The following is a 23,184-nucleotide window of genomic DNA, read 5'->3' as shown; positions in this document are numbered from 1 at the left end:
TAACAATAATAATAATAATAATGGCATTTACTAAGCGCTTACTATGTGCAAAGCTGGGGAAGTAACAAGGTGATCAGGTTGTCCCACAGGGGGCTCACAGTCTTCACCCCCACTTAACAGATGAGGGAATTGAGGCCCAGAGAAGTTGAGTGACCTGCCCAAAGTCACCCAGCTGACAGTTGGCGGAGCTGGGATTTGAACCCGTGACCTCGGACTCCAAAGCCCGGGCTCTTTCCATTGAGCCACGCTGTGGCTTTTGAAAAACATGTCAATATCCTTCCCTTCGCCTTCCTCCCATTCCCCATGGCCCGGGACAACGTCGCTTTTCACATCTAGGAGGCCACTACACTCCCCACCTTCAGAGTTTTATTAAAATCCCGTCTCCTCCAAGAAGCTGTCCCAAAGACCTCATTTTTCCTGCTCCCTCTTCTTTTCTGGATCTATACCTTTTTGAATGGGTGGGGAATCTCTTGTTGGGTTATCTGGGAAATCGGGAAGTGGCACTGGATTCACGGACAGTGGTTTTCCTTCTTTCTCCCCCAGGTCTCCCTGCTCCTCGGGGCAATCTCTGGTTGGGTTATCTGGGAAATCGGGAATTGGAACTGGATTCACGGACAGTGGTTTTCCTTCTTTCTCCCTCAGGCCTCCCAGCTCCTCAGGGCAATCTCTGGTGATATTATCTGGGAAATCGGGAAGTGGCACTGGATTCAAGGACAGTGGTTTTCCTTCTTTCTCCCTCAGGTCTCCCTGCTCCTCGGGGCAATCTCTGGTTGGGTTATCTGGGAAATTGAGAAGTGGCACTGGATTCACGGACAGTGGTTTTCCTTTTTCCACAGGTCCTCATCTCCCAGAGAGGAGCCCGGGAAATCAAGCAACGGCCCCCGCGCCTCGGAAAACCAGTGCTCGGGTGAGATGCGGTTACCTCTGCCCTTCTTGAGGTCCTGTTTCTCATTCAGCCGTATTTATTGAGCGCTCCCTGGGTGCAGAGCACTGTACTGAGCGCTTGAAAAGTACAAGTTCTCTCTCGTACATATTTGCATTTTATTTTATTTTGTTAATATATGTTTTGTTGTCTGTCTCCCCCTTCTAATAATAATAATAATGATGATGATGGCATTTATTAAGCGCTTACTGTGTGCAAAGCAGCGATCTGGAGGTTACTAGGTGATCCGATCGGCCCACGGGGGCACTCATAGTCTTCATCCCCATTTTCCAGATGAGGTAACTGAGGCCCAGAGAATAAGAATAATAATAATGGCATTTATTAAGCGCTTACTATGTGCAAAGCACTGCGCTAAGTGCTGGGGAGGTTACAGGGTGATCCGGTTGTCCCAGGTGGGGCTCACAGTCTTCATCCCATTTGACAGATGAGGGCACTGAGGCCCCCAAAATAATAATAATAATAATAATAATGGCATTTATTAAGCGCTTACTATGTGCAAAGCACTGCTCTAAGCGCTGGGGAGGTTACAAGGTGATCCGGTTGTCCCACGTGGGGCTCACAGTCTTCATCCCATTTGACAGATGAGGGAACTGAGGCCCAGAGAATAATAATAATAATAATAATAATGGCATTTATTAAGCGCTTACTATGTGCAAAGCACTGCTCTAAGCGATCGGGAGGTTACAAGGTGATCCGGTTGTCCCACGGGGGGCTCCCAGTCTTCATCGCCATTTTCCAGATGAGGGAACTGAGGCCCAGAGGAGTGAAGTGACTTGCCCAAAGTCACCCAGCTGACAATTGGCAGAGCCGGGATTTGAACCCATGACCTCCGACTCCCAAGCCCGGGCTTTTTCCACTGAGCCACGCTCACTGCTTCTCTAGTCCGCTGTGTTGATTCATTGATTCAATCGTATTTATTGAGCGCTTCCTGTGTGCAGAGCACTGTACTAAGCGGTTGGCAAGTCCGAGTTGGCAACATACAGAGACTGTCCCTACCCAACAGCGGGCTCACAGTCTAGGAGGGGGAGACCTTGGGCAGGTTACTTCTTTCTCCGTGCCTCAGTTCTCTCATCTGTAAATTGGGGATTCAGTTCTCCCCCCTCCAGTTTAGACCATGGGACGGGGATTCTCCGTGCCTCGGTTATCTCATCTGTAAATTGGGGATTCAGTTCTCCTCCCTCTGGTTTAGACCATGGGATGAGGATTGTCCGTGCCTCGGTTATCTCATCTGTAAATTGGGGGTTCAGTTCTCCTTCCTCCGGTTTAGACCGTGGGACGAGGATTTTCTGTGCCTCGGTTATCTCATCTGTGAATTGGGGATTCAGTTCTCCCCCCTCTGGTTTAGACCGTGGGACGAGGATTCTCCATTTCTCAGTTTTGTCATCTGTAAATTGGGGATTCAGTTCTCCCCCCTCCGGTTTAGACCGTGGGACGAGGATTCTCCGTGCCTCGGTTATCTCATCTGTAAATTGGGGATTCAGTTCTCCTCCCTCCGGTTTAGACCGTGGGACAAGGATTGCGTCCAACCTGGTAAGCTTGTATCCATCCTTGCTCTTAGTTCAGTGCTTAACATGTAGTAAGTGCTTACCCACGTGGGACAACCTGATTAGCGCTTAACACATAGTAAGTGGGACCACCTGATCGATCACCCTGTAATCTCCCCAGCGTTTAGAACAGTGCTTGGCGTGTAGTAAGCGCTTAACTAATGCCATAATAATAATAATAATAATAATTATTATTATTATTATTACCTCATGTGTAAATCTGGGGATGAAGACTGTGAGCCCCCCAGGGGACATCCTGATCACCCTGGAACCTCCGCAGCGCTTTGAACAGTGCTTGGCACATAGTAAGCGCTTATCAAATGCCATCATTTTTATTATTATTACCTCATCTGTAAAATGGGGATGAAGACTGTCAGCCCCCCGGGGGACAACCTGATCGCCTTGTAACCTGCCCAGTGCTTAGAACAGTGCTTGGCCCATAGTAAGTGCTTAACAAATGCCATCATTATTATTATTATTATTACCTCATCTGTAAAATGGGGATGAAGACTGTGAGCCCCCCGTGGGACGACCTGATCACCTTGTATCCTCCCTGGCGCTTAGAACAGTGCTTGGCACATAGTAAGCGCTTAACAAATGCCATTATTGTTTATTATTATTGTTTTTAATTGCTTGCTGTGTGACCTTGGGCAGGCCGCTTTACTTATCTGTGCTTCGGTTCCCTCAACTGTCAAATGAGGGAACCTAATTAGACTGGGAGCCCCATGTGGGACAGGGACTCTGTCCAACCTTCACCTTGTAACCTCCCCGGCGCTTAGAACAGTGCTTTGCATGTAGTAAGCGCTTAATAAATGCTACTATTATTATTATTAGTATTTTTATTTTTATAATCTACTATTTCCCTTATCTGTAATTTATTTATACGTATTTCCCCGTGTCGACTGAACGCTGTACATGGGCAAGCATCCAGATGTCGCGTAGGTGACCAAGGCCAGAGGTGGGGTTGAGAATAGACGAACTAATCGTAGTCAAAATACCAATCGTAGTCGTAATAGCAATCCAGTCATTCATTCGATCGCATTTATTGAGCGCTTACTGTGTTTCATTCATTCATTCATTCGATCGTATTGATTGAGCGCTTACTGTGTGTTTAATTCATTCATTCAGTCAGTCATACAATCGTATTCCGTGGCTCAGTGGAAAGAGCTCGGGCTTTGGAGTCAGAGGTCATGGGTTCAAATCCCAGCCCCGCGGTGCTTATAACAGTGCTTTGCACATAGGAAGCGCTCAACAAATGCCGTTGTTAATTGCCGGCTGTGTGACTTTGGGCAAGTCACTTCACTTCTCTGTGCCTCAGTTCCCTCATCTGTCAAATGGGGATGAAGACCGGGAGCCCCACCGTGGGATGACCTGATCACCTTGTAACCTCCCCAGCGCTTAGAGCAGTGCTTGGCACATAGTAAGCGCTTAACAAATGCTATCATGATTATTATTATTAGTTATTGAGCGCTTCCTGTGTGCAGAGCACTGTACTAAGCGCTTGGGAAGTCCAACTTGACAGCATAGAGAGATGGTCCCTACCCGACAGCGGGCTCACAGTCTAGAAGGGGGGAGCGGGGCAGACGACAAAACAAAACATGTGGACAGGTGTCAAGTCGTCAGAAGAAATAGAAATAAAGCTAGATGCACATCATTAAGAAAATCAATTCCCCATGCACCTAGTACGGTGCTTTACACAGGGTAAGTGCTCAACAACTACTACTGACTGAGTGGGGGGAAAGAGAGCTGAGGGGTGGAGAGCAGAGAGCTGAGGGGTAGTGCTGCAGAGAGCATAGACCTGAGGGGCACATTTATTCATTCATTCATTTATTGATTGATTGATTGATTGCTTCTGGTGTGCAGAGCACTGTACTAAGTGCTTGGGATAGTACAATGTAACAATAAAAAGACACATTCCCTGTCCACAACAAGCTTACAGTCTAGAAGGGGAGACAGACATTAGTAGAAATAAATAAATTACAGATACAGACATAAGTGCTGAGGGGCTGGGGGGGAATGAATAAAGGGAGCAAGTCAGGGTGAAGCACAAGGGAGTGGGAGAAGAGGAAAGGAGGGCTTAGTCAGGGAAGGCCTCTTCGAGGAGATAGAATGACCTACATCCATAGCACACTGTAAGAACCGTGTGATAACCAATTGCACCACTTCAGCTCCAGGAACCGCCAAGATGAGCATGGAAACTGGTTCATCACCCTCACTCAATCTCCTGAGCTGGACACCCTAGAGCCAATCAGAAGCAGTCATGGGGTCCTCGGGAGCAGGCAGGAAAGGATGCTAAATTCAGCAACCATGTCATTCTAGAATGGACAAGGAACCCCACAAATTCATTCATTCATTCATTCACTCATTCAGTTGTATTTACTGAGCGCTTACTGTGTGCAGAGCACTGTACTAAGCGCTTGGGAAGTACAAGCTGGCAACATATAGAGACGGTCCCTACCCAACAGTGGGCTCACAGTCTAGAAAGGGTACAAATATAATATTAGTAATAAAAATAGTAATAATAATAATAGTAATATTAATAATAATGGCATTGATTAAGCGCTTACTATGTGCAGGTTACAAGGTGATCAGGTTGTCCCACGTGGGGCTCACAGTCTTAATTCCGATTTTACAGAAGAAGGAACTGAAGCACAGAGAAGTTAAGTGACTTGCACAAAGTCACACAGCTGACAAATGGCAGTCAGGATTTGAACCCATGACCTCTGACTCCATAGCCCGTGCTCTTTCCATTGAGCCACACTGCTCATCTGTCATCTGATCTATCTGATCTGCCTCTGAACAAGACTGCCCCTCCAAAAGACCTGCACAAAGAGAAACAAATCAGCATTCGCCCTAGAGGAACGGTATCCAACATCCGGCCACCCACCCACTGTCCCGCCTGTCAATGTGTTGTCACACCTGAAGAGGCAGGGGCCCGGATGTCCCACTGTCCACCTTTTCAGGTGGAACCGAGGGCCTTGGGGCCCTTACGATGCTCCACGTTGCTTCGAGTTTGGCTGGGGCCCAGGGCCACCCTACTTTCTGGCCTAATCCTTCGGCAGTGGTAAGGGACTGGAAAGGGGGCATGCTGTCTTCCTCGAAGGATTCTTAGCTAGTATTCTGTGGTCTGTTCCATCCTCCCTCACTCCTCAAGATCCCAGGGGCTTGGCTCCTGCCACCTCCTCACTGATCCCTTCTAGAAAAGGAATCCATGAAAACTCAGTCTGACAAGGCGGGCTTTATTTATTGATTATTTGTAAAACAATTACTAGGTGTCAGGCACTGTACTAAGCGGTGGGAGAGATACAAGTTAATTAGATTGGACATAGCCCATGTCCCACCTGTTGCTCACAATGTTAATTTCAATTTTACAGATGTGGGAACTGGGGTCCAGAGAAGTGAAATCATTTGGCCAAGGTCACTCAGTAGACAAATGGGAGAGCTGGCATCAGAACCCACATCCTCTGTCTCCCAGGCCCATGCTTTAAACATGAGGCCATGATGCTTCCCAAGGGAGAGATGGAGGCAAGGGATAAGCCTCTCTAATGTGGGAGAAAGCACCATGCCAAACCACTCAAGGGTGGGGTCCCTTGCCATTATCTAGAAGGGTGATTCCTCCTCTCCCAAAAAAACGCTGCCCAGTTCCCTCATTCATTCATTCAATCATATTTATTGAGCACTTACTGTGTGCAGAGCACTGTACTAAGCACTTGAAAGATGCAATTCTGCAACAGATAGAGACAATCCCTACACAACACCGGGATCACAGTCTAGAATGGGAGACAGACAAGAAAACAAAACAAGTAGACAGGCACCAGTACCATCAAATGAGATAAATAGAATCTATTCTATTCTATTCTCGGCAGCCCCTGCTCCCCATGTCTCCCCACATAGAGAAGGGAGGGAAAGAACCCTTTCCTTCCTCTCCTGTTGCCATTTGGGCCCAAAATTCTAACCTCCATCCCTCCTTAAAACCCCACCCTCTCTTTTACCTCCCTGCCATGGACCAAGTGTCAGAACCCCAGAGTCCAGTGGATCCTAGAGATCCTAACAGTGATTTAGAGATCTGAGAGACAGGGAGCCGAGAGGCAGAGAGCAGAAAGCTGGGGTGCAAAGAGCAGAGAACTGGTGGACAAAAAGCAGAAATTTGGGGTAAGATAGAAAAGAGCTGGGTGTGGGCAGAGATCAGAGAACCTAGAGTGGGCAGGGAGCTTGAGGAAGCGAGGAGGGAGCCCGAGGGCAGAGGGCAGGGGGCAGACTGCTTGGGGGCATGGGGCAGAAAGGTTGGTGAGGCAGAGAGCAGAGTGCTGGGGGGGCAAAGAGTGCAGCGGGGGCAGAGAGTAGAAAGGTGGGGGGGCAGAGATCAGAGAGCTGGGGGGCAGAGACCTGAGGTATGGGGCCAGAGAGCTGGAGGGGAATAAGGCAGGGAGCTGGTGGGGTAGAGAGCTGGTGGGGCAGTGAGCTTGAGGGCTGGGAGTGGCGGAGGGGTTAGAGATCTTAGTGACAGAGATCTGAGGAGTAGAGTGCTAGGGATCCAGAGAGCTTAGTTTCAGAGAGGTTGGGGGCAGAGATCAGAGAGCTGGGTGCGGGGGCGGCAGAGCAGAAATTTGGAGGAGCAGAGAGCTGTGGCAAGGGGCAGAAAGCCAAGAGCTGGGTAAGGCGGGGGCAGAGAGCTAAAAGTCAGAGATCACGGGGGGAAAGAGCTGACAGGCAGAGAACTGCGGGGAGAGAGAGCTGTGTGGGACAGAGAGCTGGGGGGGCGGGGAATAGAAAGCTCAGGGGAAAGAGAGATGGGGGACAAAGAGTCTGGGAATAGGGAGCAGGGAGTGGGGTGAAAGCACAGAGCTGGGGGAGGGGGAAAAAGCAGAACACTGGGGCCAAGAGCAGTAAGCACGGGGGCAGAGAGCCAGTTGGACAGGGAGCTGGGGGAGGAAATTGAGCTGATTTGTTGAGAGCTTGGGGGAGCAGGGAGTGAGGGACAAAGAGCAGAGAGATAGGGGTAAGACAGCAGATAGCTGAAGAACAGACTGCAGAGAACTGGGGGACGCAGAGCAGAGAGCTTGGGGATGGAGAGCTGAGAACTGGGGGTCAGGGCAGAGAGCTTATGGAAGATAGCAGAGGCCTGGGGGCAGAGAGCCTGTGGTAGAAAGACCTACGAGGCAGGAGTCTGTGAGGCAGGGCAAGGGAGCAGAGAGCAGACGGGCAAGGAGCAGGCAAGAAGATAGCTGATTGGAAGAAAGCCGAGAGTTCGGGGGCTGAGAATTGAGGGGCAGAGAGCTGAGAGACAGAGGATTGAGGGACAGAGAGCTGAAGGGCAGAGAGCCTAGAGCTGAGGGACAGAGAGATAGTGGCAGGAAGCAAAGAGTTGTGGGACAGAGAACTGGGGGGGGGGGGGGGGCGGTCTTAAGCAGGGGGAGCAGAAAGTGGGAGGGCAGAAACTGGTGGGCCAGAAAGTTGGGGGTGCCTAAAACTGGGGACTGGGCGCTGAGGGGCAGGGAGATGAGTAGTAGAGAGCTAGGGATCCAAAGATCAGCGGGGCAGAGAGTGGGGGGCCGAGAGGAGGAGGCAGACAACAGGGGGAACAGAAAGGGGGGCAATGATTAGGGGAACAGAGATCAGGAGGGAAGACAGCTGAGGGGCAGACAGTGGCGTAGCAGATAGCAGAGGGACAGAGAGTCGAGGAGTAGAGGGCAAAGGGGCCGAGAGGCAGAAAGCTTGGTGGATAGACAGCCAGGGAGATAGAAAGTTGGAGGGATAGAAAGCTGGGCAAACAGAAAGCTGTGTGTCAGAGAGCAGAGAGCTGGGGTCAGAAAGCAGAGAGCTGGGGGGCAAGAGATGAGAGAGCTGGGGGGCAGAGAGCTGGGGGACGGACAGCAGAGAATTGGGGATAGGGCAAAGAGCTGGGAGATTGCACACATTGCTGGGGGCAGAGAGCTGGTGGCAGAGAGTTGGGGTTAGAGAGCGGGTGGCAGAGAGTGGGTGGAAAGAGAGCAGGCATCTGATGGGTAGAGATCCTGGGTGCAAAGATCAGGGAGGGCAAAGAGAGCAGGGAGGCAGAGAAACAGGGCAGGGAGTCTAGGGGCAGAGGGGCATAGGGCAGTGAGCAGAAGGCCAGAGAAGAAAAGGGAAGAGAACAAAAAGCAGAGAACAAAAGGGCAGAGAACTGAAGAACAGTGAAATGAAGCGATTGGAGATGAGAGTTGAGGGGCAGAGGGGCCAGAGGGAAGAGAATTGAGTGGCAGGGAGCTGAAGCAAAGACACAGAGCTGAGGGTCAGAGGGAATAGAGTTGAGGGACAGAAAACTGCGGGGTGGAGCACAGGGAGGTGAGCTGAGGGGCAGAAAGCAGGGGGACAGAGATTCAGAGAGCAGGTGGATAGAGAGCAGGGAGTCAGAGAACAAGGGCCAGAGACCAGAGGGGAAGAGATACAAGGGGAAAAATTTGAGGGGCAGAGAACAGAAAGATACAGACCTTAAGGGCAGAGATCTGAGGGGCTGAGAGTCAAGAGCTGTGTGTGGGGCGGGGTGGGGGAAAGGGCGGGGGCGGCGGGATAGGAAGCAGAGACTAAAGGGGCATGGAGCAGAGAACTGAGAGGCAGGGCAGGAAAGCAGGGGACAGAGAGAATGGGGTCAGGGAACTGAGGGGCAAGGACCAAGGGGAGCTGATAGCCGGTGGCAGAAAGCTGAGAGGTGCGAATCTGGGGATCCAGAGAGCTCGGGGCAGAAAGTATAGAACCGGGGGGCAGAGAGCTGGGTTTTAGAGTCTAGGGGGCAGAAACTCTGGGGACAGAGACAAGGGGGGAAGAGACCAGGAGGGAAAATACCAGCGGGTAGAGAGGAGTGGGACAGAATGCAGAATGGAAGAGTGCAGGTGGGCATAGGGGCAGGGAGCTGATCGCGGGGTGGAAGGAAGGTAGAGACCAGAGGTGAATGGAGCATTCATTCATTCATTCAAGCGTATTTATTGAGTGCTTACCATGTGCAGGGCACTGTACTAAGCACTCGGAAAGTACAATTCATCTACAGAGAAAATCCGTACCCAACAACAGGCTCACAGTCTAGAAGGTGGGAGATAGACAGCGGAAAACAAAGGGAAGAGAAAGTAGAGCTGAAGGGTAGGTGGAAGAGAGCTGAGGGTCAGCAGGGCAGAGGGGCAGAGGAGCAGAGGGTTGAGAAGCAAAGGAGCGGAAAGCAGCTGGGTAGAAAGCAGGGGACATTCATTCATTCATTCAATAGTATTTATTGAGCGCTTACTGTGTGCAGAGCACTGTACTAAGAGCTTGGAAACTACAACGTCATCAACAATCCGTACCCAACAATAGTCTCACAGTCAAGAAGGATGGAGACAGCAGAAAGCAGAGGGGAAGAGAAAGGAGAGACGAAGGGTAGGGGAAAGAGAGCTGAGGGGCAGAGGGTCTGAAAAGCAAAGGAGCAGAAAACAGAGGGGTAGAAAGTAGGGGGCACTCATTCATTCATTCAGTAGTATTTATTGAGAGCTTACTGTGTGCAGAGTATTGTACTGAGACGGGAGGTTTTTAAAGAGTGGGGAGATGTGCCCAGAATAATTTTTTTAAGAAAATGATCTGGGTAGAAGATTGAAGGTTGAAGGCAGGGAAGTCAGAGAAGGCTTGGGCAGCAGTCAGAGAAAGTACATCTGTGGGATGAAGGGACTATATTGCAATTAATTCATTCATCCAGTAGTATACATTGAATGCCTGCTATATTCAGAGTACTATACTATATGCAGTTACTTTGGTTGTTCTCACTATGTGCTAGCCACTGGGGCAGAGACAAAATAATCAGAATGGAAAGAGTACCTTTTTCCCACAGAACTCATAGTCAATGAAGGAGGCAGGACAAGAATTGAATTCCCCTTTTACAGGAAACAGGTCCAGAGAAGTTAAGGGACTTGGTCAAGGTCACCCAGCAGACAAGTGGCAGAACCAGGATCTGAACCCAAGTTTCCTGTCTCCCAGCCCTGTGCTTGTTCCAATAGGCCACACTGTCTCCCTTGCTCCAAGCTGTGACGTCCTCTGGAAGAATGGGAAAAGCAAGTTGAACTGATAGATTGACACATCTGTTTTTCACTTTCTGAAGCCAGAATCAGAGCCGGAGCTGCTTTTCTAACCTGCCTGCTTGTTGGTGACCAGGGCCTACAAGATCCACCCAGGACCTGTCTCAGTAAAGAAGTCCCCAATTGGACTCTCATGATACCGGGCCTACCCTTATGACTAATTACCAAAGAATGAACGCCTCTCACCTCGGCATTTCCAAATTGAGAACGAGATTGATTTGGCCAAATTCCAAACCTCCAACTGGAAAGCTCAGTTAAACTCTTTCCGGATGCTTTGGCATGGTAGACTCTGCTTATTTGACTCTGCTTATTTTCAGCAAATGTTTTCTGAAAAGCAAATGTGAGTCAATGAATGGTTGATTTGGTTAGAATAAGTAATTTGGCTCTCATCTCAATTAGGATGTTGACAGTGCTTCACTGGCACACCTTGATCTCAAGCGGAAAGTCAAATCCTTAAAAGAAGAGATAGTCTTCTTGAAGAAACTTCACGATGAGGTAATGGGCTTCCTCTTAATCGGGGAATGTAAATTAAGCCGATCTTCTCAGGGAAGCCAGCAGGAACTTGATCTTTTCTACTTATTCTTCACCAGGAAATACAGGAGCTGCAGTCCCAGATTCAGGAACAGCACATCCAAATCGATGTGGATGTGGCTAAGCCCGATCACACTGCTGCCCTGCGTGATGTTCGCCAGCGGTACCAAAATGTGGCTGCAAGAACATCCATGAACCTGAAGAATGGTACAAATCCGAGGTGTGACTCTAGGGGAAGGTGTTCCCTGAGGGCGGTACCCTAAACCTAGTCCCTAAACCAGCTCTCTGGGGATTAAACCAAGCAGTTGGCACAGGTCACCCATCTGGAGACGGGGTGCAGGGATTGGGGGTATGGTGCATGCATGCATACACTCACTTCATCAAACTGGCAGTCAGGGGGTAGGGGCTCCCTCTGGAAGTATCTGTGGCGTGCACAGGACTCACCTATTTCCCTAGATGGGTTTCTCAGGACCACGCTGTATGCTACGGGAGGTGACACTAGTGACCGGAGGAGAGTGGAATAGGGAATTCATTGGTGATCCAGCTTTCCAGTTGACAGCTGACTGGTCCTCTGTCCTCTTGGGACCAAGGGGCTGTGATCCACCCTGGGGTTGAGATGTCCACTGTCAATGTTTTCTCAACAGTTTGCTGACCTCTCTGAAGCTGCTAATAGGAACAATGATGCCCTGCGCCAGGCCAAGCAGGAATCAAATGAGTATCGCTGGTAGGTCCAGTCTCTCACTTGTGAAGTAGATGCACTGAAAGGAACCGTGAGAACACGCTGGAGGGTGTGGGTATTGGGGATGAAATACCACAGGTCCACTGTGTTGGCTGAAGTTGGCATTGCAGGAAATTCTCCCCTTTGCTTCGTGATGGCTAACTTAACACCAACAATGGGCTTTGCTCTAATATCTTAGCCTCCTAAATTGGCATTCCGCCTCCTATATGAGGACACCCAACAGACATTTTAAACAGGACTATTTAAACCATTTGACCCATGAACATATATTCCCATAATCCCAAATGTGTAGAAGGAATCGGCAATCAAAGCTAGTGATTAAGGCCAAGTTTGAAACAAAAGAAGTTTATGTTTTTAACCAAGTGTTAGGATTGCATGAAAGACCAGGTAATTCCTGAACCACACCTCTGGGCCCCGTGTCTTTGATTATTTCTGCTTGACTGACTGTCGTCTTGGAACACAATGATTCATTCTTCTGTCCACGATTACTTGGAATAGTCAATTGGCAGGTGGCTTAAGAATGCTTCTGCAAGCATTTGGACATACACTTTAGAGAAGCAGCGTGTCTCAGTGGAAAGAGCGTGGGCTTTGGAGTCAAAGGTCATGGGTTCAAATCCCGGCTTCACCAACTGTCAGCTGTGTAACTTTGGCCAAGTCACTTAACTTCTGGTGCCTCAGTTACCTCATCTGTAAAATGGGGATTAAGACTGTGAACTCCCCATGGGACAACCTGATCACCTTGTAACCTCCACAGTGCTTTGCACATAGTAGGTGCTTAATAAATGTCATTATTCTTATTATCTGGCACCATGTTCATGCTGAGAAACCTCTGCCTCTCCATGGACCACAGAATGGGGTCAAACTGGGTTGGGCAGCATCGCTCGGGGCACCAGGTCTTTGATGAGGACATAGCCAAGCTCCTACTCTTCTCTTGCAGAATGACTCTCTGGAGCGCCAGATGCATGAGATGGAGGAGAACGTTTCGGTTGAAGCTGCTAACTACCAAGACACTATTGGCCGCCTTCAGGATGAAATCCAGAACATGGAGGAAGAGATGGCTCGCCACCTGTGTGAATACCAGGACCTGCTGAATGTCAAGATGGTACTGGATATTGAGATAGCCACCTACCACAAATTACTGGAGGGGGAGGAGAGCAGGTAAGTAGGAGAGAGGAGTGGGAACCTGGGAGGTGACCATCTATCCTTAGGGTTGCCTGGTAACCACTTAACGTGATCTGTCTTTTTACAGGATTACCCTGCTGGTTCCAAGCTTTTCTTCCTTGGACCTGAGAGGTGAGCACTGCCATTTCATTTCCAGGGCTTGGTAGCTTCCTTATGGGAAGCACAGAAGTTTCCTTCTGATCAGAAAAAGCCCTAGACACTCCTAAGTGCCGAGACCTGTGTTTGGGGAAGCTGGAACTCCCTTGTAATAATGGGGGGTTGTCTCTAGTTGAAGCTGCAGTGGATTTAGGGGAAACCCCAGCAGTGGGGGTAGGGGTGGCAGAGAGAGGGTGAGTTCGTCTCTTTCATCCAAACTGCAGCAACCAACCCTCCCTCAAATCTGGCAGGCAAGGTGATTATGCCTCTACTGGGTCAAACTAGAGAAATCTCATCACTCACACAGTTGCTACTAAAGCAGGGGTGGCGGTCGCACCATGCATAGGGTGACTGTGGCCCACATGGTGTAGTGCATAGCCCATGGGCCTGAGAGTCAGAAGGCCATGGGTTCTAATCCCAGCTCTGCCACTTATTGGCTGTGTGACCTTGGACAAGTCACTTCTCTTCCCTGTGCCTTTATTACCTCATCTGTAACATGGGGATAGAGACTGTGGGCCTCACAAGGGACAACTCGACTTGCTTCTATCCTCCCAGTTCTTAATACATTGCCTGACACATAGTAAGCACTTAACAAATAACATGATAATAATTGAATGTGGCCCCCCTGAAATTTAGACTTTTTTCACCTAAGTAGCCGGTCACATGATTGATTAGGACAAAAGGAACTGGTCAGAATCAAGATGTACCCTGACTAAATCTACCCCACAACTCCTGAATCGTTTATACTGCTAAATAACAATGTTCTCGTTGACTTGATTATGATCATTGACTACCCCTAGGCTCGTAACTGTTCATTTTCGTGGGCAACAAAGTTGATTAAACTTTTTTTAAACTTTTTTATTACTGCCCAAAAATCCCTATTTTATGAATAGCTATTCACTTTTGTAATCAATAGTTCACACAGCCTGTGTACATGGATTGCTGATCACGAAACCAATATTGGCAACTCTTTAAATCTCCGAAGGCACTGCCTGGTGCCTGGTGAAAGAGAGAAATTCTCAACAGGAATAAACACAAGAATCTTAATCCTTTGTAGAGAACTCTCAGGTGATATGCAGGGACCATTAAACTCTCATTTTGACAAATTGTTATTCTCATCTTTCAGAAACCAACATTGACTCCCACCCTCTGGTGGACACCCATCCCAAGAGAACACTCCTTCTCAAGACTGTTGAAACTAGGGATGGACAGGTAGGTGTGTGAATTTCTTAAATCAAGGGGCTGGAGTAGGGGGGAGGAGGAGGGGTCTGCAGAAAGAAATGAAAGACCTATGCGCCACTGTCAATATGCCCCACACCCAGCCAGGGGTGATGAGAAAGGACTCTCATGAGATCCGTTCCCAGTGCTAGCTGGGAAGGGCATACAAGCTCAGAGGGACATCTTCCTTACCCTGGCCCATCTCTTCTCCCTGTCCCCAGTACCCACACACATACAAACATTTTGACTCTCTGTAAGTTCTGCCAGTTGACCCTGGCCTGACCCTAAAGACAATTCCCTTCACCTCACTGCTGGGCCCCCAGGATATACCCTACCGAGCCCCACTCTACAGGGCCAGTGCCCTATATGGGCAGCCAGCCTTTGCACCTCAGTGTCCCTGGAGCATGAAGTCCCAATTAACCTATGCCCAGACATCCAAAGGTAATTGGGAGTCATCCAAACACCTACCCTAGGAGGTAGGAAGACCGCAGCATTGTTGGGTGTTAGTGAGTTGGCTCCCCTGGTTAGCCTCTAGCTTCGGGCTGGATTCCAGATGCCTTTTGGCCTCTCCTGCACTGAATATGCTTCTGAAATGTGAATTAGCGTTTGTCAGATCCTACTGCCTGAAGGGCTTCTTGGAACCACTGTCATTTTCAATGTCTTGGGGGCAGCAGCTCATGCCTGCATGTAAGACTCTGACTGTCCCTCAACCCTGCACCCATCGTTCTGGGAAATAAAGCTGACAGAATGGAGAAACCAAGCTTCTCCAAAGGAAAATGAGGTTCTGCAGGTAGCACCAGCTTAACATGCATGAGTTATCTGATTAGGTTTCTAAATCTCGTACCTCTGCCATCAGACAGTTGTTCACGCATTATGTAGTCCTTCTCCTCAACTTGTTGTTCACAGGTCATCAACCAAACATCCCAACACCATGATTTATAGTGAAAACCTGCACCGATGCCCAGTGCAGCAACATCTTACCAGCAAGCAAAAGAATTTGACCAAGTCCTAAAACAGCTTTCAAGTGCCTTCTGCAGTTTTTCAAGAGCGCAAGACCATCCTGGATTGGTAGAAAGAATAGGTTTGAAATCTTATGAACACGTAACTCTAGGGAAGTTTACGGCAAAGCCTAGTTTACAGAGGGAATCTTGTGCTGCAGTACTTTTGTAAAGTGTTTTTCAGCATCATGAAACTGCCTCTTTCAAGCCAGTGTCTGACCAAACTGTTACTGCTTCAGTAAACTCTTTGAAAAAATATCCTGTGATCATTTTTTTTCTTCAAATCTTGGCCAGCCCTCAGGCAAGTCCTCCTTGTCCTGTTTTCCTCCCTGCATTGCATGCTAGCACACTCCCCCTCCGCCCCCCTCACCTAGAAAATAATGTTCTTTTCCCTTGGGCTTGCAGAGTATGGTTCCTTCCAGACTACAGTATACTCCTGGGCTCTGGGCTCCTGATTTGCTGCCACAGCTAGTCAATTGTGTACTCTAAACCAGCTGAAGGCTAGTTAGGTCCTCATAAAGCAACCATGAGCCATTAATCTGGCTCTGAAAATATTCTTTAAACCTGAACCTGGCTGCTGCTGTAGCCCAACCATCAGAATTGAGCTGCTTTGCATGACTGAATTACAAATAATCATTCAGAGGATGCCTCTGGCTGGTGACGGGAGAGTTGGGGAGGCTATGACCTGCTTCTGAGGGAAATTCTGAGCAGACGTAGGTACTGCTGCAGAGAGTGGGCAGCTATTGATTTTGCATCTATCTCCTGTGATAAGGGGACAGCAGGCTTTCAGCATAAATCTTCCCAGGCTTGGACCAAGTGTGGAAAGAAAATTAATGTGGCCACTGTTCTGATGTTGTGATGCAGAAGAGAGTAGGAGAAGAAAAAAAGAAGGTCAAGGAAGGCCTCTTGTAGGAGATGTATCTTCATTAAGGCTTTGAATGTGGAGAGAGTTCAATATGAACTTTGGATATGAAGAGGGAGGGCATTCCAGGCCAGAGGCAGGATGTGGGCGAGAGGTTTGCAACAACATAGAGGAAATCGAGGTACAGTGAGTAGGTTGAGGAGCAAAGAGTACATGCTGAATTGTAGGAGGAGAGTAGCAAGCTGAGGTAAGAGGGGGCAAGGTGACTGAGTGCTTGGGGAAACGCCAATGGGGAGGCGTTTCTGTTTGATGCGAAGATGGGTCGCATCCACTGAAGGTTCTGGAGGAATCAGGACACATGGACTGACCGCTGTTGTAGAAAAGTCATCCAGGCAGCAGAGTGAACTATTACGGACTGAAGTGGGGAGAGACTGAAGGTAGGGACGTCAACAGGGAGGCTAATACAGTAATCAAGGTGACCAGGGAAAGGGTAGGTCGACGAGGACAGAGTTAAACACTTAGGGCTGCCGTGGAGGCTGTACCTGGCCCTAGCCCTAGATGGCGCCAGCCACTCCTAGCCACTCCTAGGGCCTGGACAAACCTCATACCCTTCCAAAAGGGTCTCTTTCCCATGCAGTTGTTCTTTGGTTTAAAGATGATGCTTCTGATGGTGAAAGGGGATCCGTCTGTGGGGAGTCATAATGAGAATCTTCCTTCCCCTTTTCTGGTCAGAACAATGGAAGAGCACAAAGAAATCCTGATGTCCCGTTGCCTGTATCCAGTTTGAGATGGTGATTGCATCTCTCATCAGAAGCTGCACAGAAACATTTATGTAGTCATAAAGACTGGGAGTAGGACAGGACAATCAGATGCAATGCTTTGAATGTGTTAGGCTTTTCACCCAGTGTAATACAATGACATTGTACGGAGTATTTGGCTGGAATCAGCTAGGAACTAGTGTTTCTCTAGGGAGACCCTGATCATTCTGCTTTTCTTCAGAGCTGTCACATTTATCTTCCTGATCCCTCTGAACATAGGCACAATTTCTGAGATGTGGCAGCAATCAAGGTAGAGCGAGCCAGATACTGAAAATTAAAGGAATTCTCCCTCCCTTCCCCACACCTTCTGCCAAAAGTTACCAACTCAAGGGTCCCTAGCTGGGCAGATTAATGGAGGTACTTTAGGAGCTGCAGTCCTGGAATAAGTGGCATAAAGGAGGGAGAGGGAGACAGCTCAAAATCACCTTCCAGAAATATGCAATCTGAGCCATTCCCACTTTTGGTAGTAATCTTAATCATACCAACATGGCTACTACTTAGGACACTACTAAGTTGGCATCCAAACAGGACCTTCTCAAGATGACTTTGACACATGCATGACATTAGAGGGGATGAGGCGGAGATGAAGCTAACCAGGAGTCTTCATTGCCCGACATCACCTCCCCACCTTGGACACCTACATCCCCTCAAACATTACCTGCTGCAGTCATCTTTACTTTCCACATCTTTAGTTTCTTCTGCAATTCTCTGGTCTGGAAAGACTAGGTTGGCTGATGAGGGGGCGTAGGGAGAGGCCATACCTGGAGCCTAGGTACTATGTGGCAATCCGATCTTGTTCTGGAATGATTCTGATTCTCCTGCCACTGCCAGCCCACCTGTTAGGATGGGCATGCTGTGAGAGGAGCCTGGATGCCTTCCAGAGCCAACAGGTCAGATATGGTTGTTGTGAACCACTCTACTTCCCCTCCTAAACTGGTCCGGGTGAAATCTGCTGGAGGGCATCATGGAGAGTTTCAGGGAGCACATGTTTGTCTTCAGATTGTATTGGTGGTAAGCAGGAGCAGGCATTGACTTGTGCTCCTGCAGATCACCTCCAGAGTTTCCTTATTTCATTCTTATATTCACATGCTCATTGGCTTTCTCTCTCTCTTTCTCTCTTTCTTTCTCTTTCTTTCTCTCTCTCTTCCTCTCCCTCACCCTCTCTCTTTCAGACTCACTCTCCCACTAATTCTTTCTCTTCTGTCTCTGCTCCATGGCCAACTTAGAGTTAGTCATTCAGCCAGTCAATCCTATTTGAGTGCTTAGTGTGTGCAGAGCACTGTGCTATGTGCTTGATAGAGTACAACACAACAATATAACAGATACATTCCCTGCCCACAAGGAGCTTAAAGTCTAGAGGGGGAAATAGACTTTAATATAAAAAATAAAATTACAGATATGTACATAAGTGCAGTGGGGCTTGGATGGGGGATAAATAAAGGGAGCAAGTCAAGGCAGCACAGAAATGAATGGGAAGAGGTAAGGAAGGCTTCATCAGGGAAGGCCTCTTGGAGGAGAAATGCCTGCGATGACATTGAAGGTGGAGAGAGTCTTTTTCTGTCAGATATGAACCGGGAGGGCATTCCAAACCAGAGGCAGAATGTGGGCAAGAGGTTGGCAGGGAGAGAGACAAGATAAGGGTACAGTGAGAAAGTTGGCATTGCAGAAGCAAAGTGTGCGGGCTGAATTGTAGGAGAAAGTAGCAAGGTGAGGTAGGAGGGGGCAAGGTGATTGAGTGCTTTAAAGCTGATGGTAAGGAGATGTCCTATCACAGGGAAAACATGTTTAGTGAGAGAGTCAAAGATACAGAGCTGAGTTTAGGTCAAAGTGAAGTTCACCAGGGACAGATGGTGCTCAAGCCTTCCCCTTTCCCCTCTGCTAAGCAGGGTCCTCCCGTCTCCTCTTTCCCTTACAGACCTTCCAGCCAGACAGCAGTGACAAAATGCTACTTGGCCCCAGTTTCCCCGTAATATATGAGGCCTAATCAGATGTATTGAAGGAGCCAGCTTCACTTCACTCCATGGGCCAGTGGGGCAGGAAGGTGGGAGAAGGTCTCTCCATTTAGGGGTAAGAAAGTGACTCTCAGGTGACTGAGGAGAAAGGGGAAGCAAATTAGATTTGGCTGCTTTCTGATGCCCAACCTGTTCCATGGCTCTGAGGCCTGGACACCCCCACCCATTCCCTAGACCTGATGTCTGGACAATCACCAACCATTTCCTGGGAAGGGCAGGAGCCTGACAGAGATGAAAGGGAGCAAGGGCAGAAGGAGGGAGGGGAGAACTCTGACTCTGGATTCATGATAGAGGGGGAGGAGATGCTTGGTAAGTGTAGCATTGTATAATGATGTCACAGGCACTGTGGGAGCCCCCAAATTGAATACCCCTGGGAGCATGGGGGTCTTTATCTGGACCTGTCCCCCAGAAAATTTTTTTTAGTTGGAGTGAGCTCTATGTACTTGGGTACAGTGCACATGTAATACCATCTCTGCTTACTGCATGCCTACTATATTCCATGTCTACTTGCCTTGTATTGGTGAAGGCCCACCAAAGGCCCTTCTGTCTGCTGTTGCAACAAGCCAGGAGTGAGGAAAAGGTGCAGCATCCTGTAAAGTGTCTGTGAGAATTTTTCATTCAAAACCCAATCTGGCCTTTACCCTGCTGTTAATTGAGGATCTCATAACTAATATAGAAAGTATTGGTTATTAGAAGGGGAAGAGCCATTGACTTTTATTGGCAAGGTTATAGAGGCAGGGGGAATGGACTGGATAGCCCTAATTTGACGGTTCTTGCACAGCTCTCAAGTTACTCACCCAAGCCCATGTGGAGGATACGAAATGAAGGCTTAAAGTCTTGCAAATGGACAAATGGGGGACAAACAATGTGTGAAGTCCACACCTAACTGTGGCTTGCTTGGGTGCCTTCAGCTATAGGATAATCATCATGCTGGTAGAGGGGTCTCAGCCGTTAGTGGCCTTCTCTACCTGTCATTGGCCAGAGGGACATTTGGGGGTAGGCTGTGCCCTATGAGCACTGAAAGCCATAGTGGCTGATGCTATTCTGATGTGGCAAAACAGATGATGATGATGATGATGATGATGAATGGTATTTGTTAAGTGCCTACTATGTGCCAAACCCTGTTCTAAGTGCTGGGGTAGACACAAGGTTATTGGGTTTTCCTCATGGGGTTCACAATTGTCTGCTGTGTGACCTTGGGCAAGTCACTTCACTTCTCTGGGCCTCAGTCACCTCATCTGTAAAATGGGGATTGAGACTGTGAGCACCACATGGGACAGGGACTATGTCCACCCCGATTTGTTTACATCCACTCCAGCACTTAGTACTGTCTCTGGCACATAGTTAAGCACTTAACAAATACAATAATAATAATAATAATAATAATAATAATGATTAATCCCCATTTTACAGGTGAGATAGCTGAGGTACACAGAAATGAAGTGACTTGCCCAGATTCAAACAGATGAGGAGTGGTGGAGCTGGGATTAGAACTCATTACCTCTGATTCCCAATCCCCTGCTCTTTCCACTAAGCCATGCATGTCAAGGGAAACCCCCAGGTGAGCCTCAGGAATTCATTTTTGCCTGACATTGCCCACAGCACACACATAGAGAAGCAGCCTGGCTCAGTGGAAAAGAGCATGGGCTTTGGAGTCAGAGGTCATGGGTTCAAATCCCTGCTCTGCCAATTGTCAGCGGTGTGACTTTGGGCAAGTCACTTAACTTCTCTGTGCCTCAGTTACCTCATCTGTAAAATAGGGGTTAAGACTGTGAGCGCCCCGTGGGACAACCCGATTACCTTGTAATCTCTCCAGCGCTTAGACCAGTGCTTTGCACATAGTAAGTGTTTAATAAATGCCATTCTTATTATCATCATTATTATTATATGACTATCCCCTAAGGCTTACAACATCCAATCCTTCCACCCTCCTATGGCGTCAGGGACACTGGGGCCTCTGTTGGATATTAGACAGGCATCCCCACAAAGTAGTTGAAGGTAGAGCCAGCTGAACACTCCACTGTCCACTAGTGGACAACCAAGCCAGGGCTGGTTTCTGCACAGAGCCCCACCTCAAAAGGCTTGTATAGCAAGGGGCTGGGGAATGTACCAGGCCATGGAAACTGGGATAGGGACAAGGTAAGTAAGTGAACATACTTGTCCTCAACTTCTCCCTGCCCCTTCCTCCTCAATCCTAATTCCCTTCTTGGACATAACATCTCCTCCAAGAGGCCTTCCCCAATTAAGCCCTTTTTTCCCCTGGCTCCCTCTCCATTCTCCCTCGTCTAGGCACTTGAATCTATGACCTTTGGGCAATTTGATATTCACTCCACCTCCAACCCCACAGTACCTCGTACATTTCTTTAAATTATATATTATGAATTATCTATTTATAATATTATCTGTCTGCCCCTCTTGACTGTAAGTTTGCTATGGGTGGGGAACATTAGCCACTAATTCTGCTGTATTGTACTCTCCCAAGGGCTTAATACAGTGCTTGGCACATAGTAAGTGCTTAATAAATACGACTGACCGGTTTACTGATCCCAGAGTTTAAACTTTCTCTTTCCTAGTGCGCTTCTCAAGAGTTCTGCTCAAGGGACTATGTGTTTACCTGGGCTTTTGGGAAGTGAATATATTAGTCTGTTAGGGAAAGAGGTATGAGAAGTGGCCTGCCGTGACCCATCCATTCCCACATCTTCTCTGCTGCTACCACCAGTCGCCATAGGAGTGTTCGAAAGTTTCAGAGGGTGCAGACTAGTTGGGGTGAGAGCAGGTTCCGAAGGTGGAGCCAGACAGGGTAGGAACACTATGATAAAGACGTATCAATAGGAGAAGCTGCGTGGCTTAGTGGAAAGAGCACGGGTTTGGGAGTCAGAGGATATGGATCCTAGTCTCTGCTCTGCCACTTGTCTGCTGTGTGTCCTTGGGCGAGCCGATTAACTTCTCAGTGCCTCAGTTACCTCATCTGTAAAATGGAGATTGAGAGTGTGAGCCCCACATGGAACAGCCTGATTACCTTGTATCTAGTCCAGTGCTTAGAACAGTGCGTGGCACAGAGTAAGCGCTTCACAAATACCATAACAATGATAATAATAGCAATGGTTCCTGGCTAGGAGATCTCCACCAAGGGGCAAATAGTCCCACTATGACTGAAGGATGGGTGGTCCGATTCAACCTGCCCAACTTGTTTGTGACCAGGCTGCAGGAGCCCAGGATGCTGAACATCTTAATTGTGTGTGAATCATTGGTTTGACGTGGTGAGGGCCAGGCCTACCTGTGATTACTGCTTCCCTGGTGCACCTCCATCTGTCCTAGGACTCATGTGGAAATCCCAGGAGTCGGCGTGGGTACTTGGTTTGAAGACAGTAGGTAGAGACAATGAAATTGAATGAGGACCTGGCTCTCCTGACAGTAGGGCCCCCTCTGCAGGACTGCAAAGGCAGCAGCCGAGAGGGCCGAGGCAGCCGTTTCGGGGAATGGAAACTCGTCTGCACCCTGTCACTGATCACAATGGTAACAATTTTGCAGCGTGGTTGCCAATCAGCACCCTGCAATATCCTGAAAGCCAAGAGTGGCCTGCTGACTATCTCTGTAGCTGGAAAATGCTGTTTGAATTGGGTGGAAAATCCACAGTCCCTGAAAGACTTAATGAACCATTGGAGGACTGGGAGAGGTTGAGGGTGGCAGTATCAACAGGGACTATTGGACTGGTTGAAGTATAAGGTTTAGGATGTGGTAGACAAAGGTCTTTGGGGAAAAATAATTAAGGTTGAGCAGAAAGGATGAGGTGGGGAAGCTGATAGCTGATGGTAGCAGGAAGAAATGATTATCTTCAGGGTAAAATAGATTGGGAAGCAAGAACAGGGAAGGTGATTAAACAGTCAAGCAAAAAATCTGTGTACAGAGCATTGTACTAAGCTTTGGGAAAAGTACAATTATAATACAGTTGGTAGAAATGATCCCTTCCCATGAGGAGGAGGTTACAGTCTCCAAGAGGAGACATATATTCAAATAAAACACAGATAGGGGACATAGTTAAGTATCAAAATATTTACATAAGGTCCATAGGGCTCTTATGAGTATCAAAGAGATTAAAGGGTACACAGAAAAGTATACAGTTGATGGTG

At 48.4% G+C, this 23,184-nt stretch overlaps 1 pseudogene; it reads left to right on the top strand.

Moving 5' to 3' along the window:
• Positions 1–849: 849 nt before the first annotated feature.
• LOC119943446 lies at positions 850–15,590 on the top strand (annotated as a pseudogene).
• Positions 15,591–23,184: the final 7,594 nt, after the last annotated feature.

Source organism: Tachyglossus aculeatus, chromosome 22, assembly GCF_015852505.1.
Source record: "Tachyglossus aculeatus isolate mTacAcu1 chromosome 22, mTacAcu1.pri, whole genome shotgun sequence".
NCBI classification, from domain to species: Eukaryota; Metazoa; Chordata; class Mammalia; order Monotremata; family Tachyglossidae; genus Tachyglossus; species Tachyglossus aculeatus.
This window is presented reverse-complemented; position numbering and strand designations above follow the sequence as displayed.